We start from the raw sequence: 4,212 nt of genomic DNA on the forward strand, positions 1-4,212 counted from the left end.
TACATTTATGTTTAAAGTAACCCTTGATCCTAGTATCAAAATATTAAAGTAATGTAACTTGATTATTTTCCATTACTTTTGGATTACCTTAACACCAAATAAGTGAATGAAAACAAGAGAAAATAAGTATTGATGCAAGGGTATTCTATAAGACAAGCGAACAACCTGAAAAGAATGTAAAAAATGTGTCCTCGTTTTTTTTTTAAAGAAAAACTGATGTATTTTAAAATAGTAATCTGATTACATATTTTTTCTGTAACTGTAATGGTTTAATGGATTTTTTTGTATCCTGGTTACGTAGCTCAGGTACACGTAATCCATTACTCCCCTAAACCTGAGTGTCAGAAAATACAATGTGTCTGGCTGTTTTTTCCTCTTTATTGCAGCAGTTCACTAGGCATTCGTCACACAATCTGACATGCCTCACATTTACAATTGTAAGGTGTGCCGTAGATTGCGACCAAGATTGAGAGTGTGACATTCAATGAAATTGCAAGATTTCGGTTATCACAGTGTGTAGGTGTATAAAGTCTCGCCTCATGGAGATCACAATGGTAATGTTTTTTTTATTTTTAGTCATCTATTGTAAGGAAGAATATACACAGGCTTGTGTATGCTTACAGTACTTTATCAGTGTCCAAGATAACCTCTCTCTCTCTCTAATGCACATATGCCCATTATAATAATATAATATAATAAAACATGCTGTACGTTGGCCAAAGCCGGTCCCACAAACCATCTGAAGACCGATTGTTGTGGGGGGCATCCACAATTGCCCACAGAGCCCGCTAGAGCTTAAAAGCACACACACGCGGCCACTAATGTAGTGGCGGTGTCCCAGACAGCTTTAAGGAAGCATGCCATTTCCTGTGGAGCTACTGCAGGTCTCTGTCCATAAGGCTGATGACTCCCTGGGGCATCCACCTACTTTATGCTGCTCATCTGGACATATCTACAGTTGCACAACCAACCTCCCTGACAAACACATACACGCACACTTTGTCACGTGCACAAATTAGCACTCACACACGCATTCACACACCAGCTGACATGTAGACAACATTCAAAGGACAGCTACTTGTGTTTGCTGAGTTTGCATTATCATGCTATAATAGCGATTTGCATGGTTTTATCTTGAATGCATGTGTCAGTTTCCAATGTAGAGTCTATGCTAAGGTGTTATCTCTTTCAACATAGAGTAACATCAGTATTACAGTCTTCCTTTCCTCCTGGTCAGTCTTTTGACTGTGAGTAGTAAAGACTGGAGGACAGAGAAATTGCCTGAAGCTTACTCTTTATCCCTTCTTTACAATTTAATGAGATCTATTAGTCTTTAATTAAACTTTAGGAGGAAGTCGAGCAAGGGGGAGAATAGGAGTAAGGACGAGGACGGTGATGGATGAGATTTGGTTTACAGAGAATATGTCACACTATGCTCTCTAGGATTTTATTCTCTCATTAGCCTCCTAGCTTCTACTTATGCTGCTGGGACAAATCTGCTTAATGTGGGGGATCTACCTTCAGGCTATCATTGTGTCCATCAGTCAACCTGTATGTTCCTTTACAAACCTCCCCTTCTTTCCAGCTGTTCTCCTCCACCCCCTCTTTGACTTTCTACATCTTTACCACTCATATACTTAGGATTTAAGTAGAAACATGTCCCAAACCTAAAGGCCAACCCCTCCTCCCACCCAAACACATACCACTATCCATAGTAGACAATTAGACCTTTTTCTCAGCATTAATTACCATTTTAATTAGCAAGGCTGTGAGAATGAATAATCTGACAGCATATGGCTAAGGGTGCAAAATCATAATCCTATCACAGCGTTATTTATTCCCTCCCAGTTCCAGGGGGCTGTTTCAACATGCTGGTCTAATTACTATTGCTGGGGGTGGGGACTGGGAGCCAAGCTCAGAAAAACAATAACAATGCTAATGCTGGAGGCAACGCTAGGCTAGACCTACACCCAATTCTTGCTGCACTCTTTCTCAATAGGGAACAGGGCTTAAAAAACAAGGAGGGACATGGGAAATGAAAGAGAGTCAAGATTTGTCTTCTCTTTTCTAACGAGGCTTTCCTTAATGAAAGGCAGGACACTGAATTGAAACATCTGCTCCAGCGAGTGCCTATTTAAATGAAAGATAAAAAGCGAGTGCTTGTTTGTGATGTGACGGGGAGGAGAGAGGGAGGAGAATGGAAACAGAGGCCAACAGCTTTCTTAAATAACATCATTATTTATTGCATGTGTCTATAAAGAATCAATACAATCTAAAGCAATGAACTAAGTTTAAATTATCATCTCTTAGTAGCATCACAATATGCAAGATATGAAATATTTACAATGAAAGACACAGCAAGATAAGCCAGGGCCCATATCGTAACCTTTAGATGCTTAATAAAAACTTGAAACATTATCCAAATGCAAAACACTGCTCAAAACATCAAGAGGCTCGATTAGCAAAAAACACACAGAAAAAAGTTTTCATTTCAAATTTGGAGGAAAAAAAAGGTACAAACAGCAAAAAATCTGATTTTAAGGTTTAACAAACATTATTAACAGTATTTATACATTTGGTACCTCTTTGTAAACTAATTTTCCAAAGTGTAAATATTGCATATATGCCATTTGTGTTGTACCTAAGTTACAAGAATGAATTATGTCAAGTATTAATGATCTCTCTTAAAATCGTTTTTCAGAATTACAGCATTAGAAAATTTCCTCATAGTGGCATCCATTTCACAAGACTATCCCATGACAGTTTAAAAAGAAAATCAAAGCCAAACCATACCGGTTAGCATATAACTTAATTAGTGCTTTTGTTGTATCAGAAAGTTCACTCAAACACATACTATGTACAGTACAAACAACATAAGTTATTTAACTTAACATGTCTCAAAGTTTCTCAGCTTTGCTTAAATGTAATTCTCTGTAACGTTGCACTATTTACAGTATATAGGCAAAGGTTAGGTACCAGTGAATTCAGATAAATAAAGAGATACCTTCCCTGGTTTGTATGTGTGTGTCGTAGTTTCCATTCAGTACCTTTGCATGTTTCATTGTTGTTGTTGCAGTTTTTGTGGTGTTTGTTGGGTTGTGTGTTCCCAAGCTCAGAACACAGCATGTACTACATTCAATGTGTCTTGTGTTACAATCTGGAAAGTTTGTAAGTGCAAGACCATGCATTGGCTCCGGCGTGTCCCGTCTAGCTCTCTCTTTCTCTCACCGCTCAAAGCGGCAGCAGAGGCCCGTGTGTTCAAGCAATCGAGCGGCTCACTGAACAGCGGGTCATGCATTCGCCACATTGCTCGGCGCTGCCTTCACCTCCCAGCCAACCGTGTGGTGTCACAGAGCTCCGCAATGAGGCATCAGGTGAGAAAATGTAAGATTCTGAGCTGTCCAGTTACTCTGTATAAATAACTTCAAACATTCATGTTACCACCCCTTGATGTGACAGGTCATAACTTCCTGCAGGCTGTGTAGATGTGCAGGATATCACAGGTGAACAGCGGGTGAGAAGGTAAAGTGTATAAAGGTGCTGAGACTTGGGCTCAGACAGGCCACAGATCTGGTGGTCAGGTCCAGTTGGTTCATGCTGCAGTGCTTGGATGTGTGACTCCTGCATGCACGTGTGATGCAATGCAATGTCAAGTATTCCTCTAAAGTCCTGTGAATCCTCCATCTCAGGCATATTAATAAATATATTACTCTGGATCTTTAATACATAATCTTGTCATAAATGTAACGTGGGGAGAGAAGGAACTTAATCTCAGAGAGGCTGTCTTTCACTTGGCTCTGATGAACATTCGGTTTATAAGATGATTGGTTAAATCTTTGATATACTGCGTGTTTATAGGTCCAAACTAAAAAGATCCATCAGAGGGGGCTGACGGCTAGAGTAAGGCTTTGGATTGGTGATTTTAAAAAACATTCACCTGTGAAAATAAATATTTTTACATATATTTCTACTGTGTGAATTGGTACCAACCTGGTTTTTTGCTGAGGTAGGTTTTTTTTTAAGCAAATGTTAACTTTGTTTTTTTAATATGTTCATAAATGCCACCTCTTTTTGCAATACAATCTGTATAGAAATTCACACACACGCACACACACTTCATTAAATGCATACATAGATGATAAATAAATAAATATATGTAATCTGTATGCATGGATGTTGCATGTATGTGTGTATGTATGTGTGTGTGCGTGT

The sequence above is a fragment of the Morone saxatilis genome, unplaced genomic scaffold (assembly GCF_004916995.1).
Source record: "Morone saxatilis isolate NCDOM2014 unplaced genomic scaffold, NCSU_SB_2.0 Contig5, whole genome shotgun sequence".
NCBI lineage: Eukaryota > Metazoa > Chordata > Actinopteri > Moronidae > Morone > Morone saxatilis.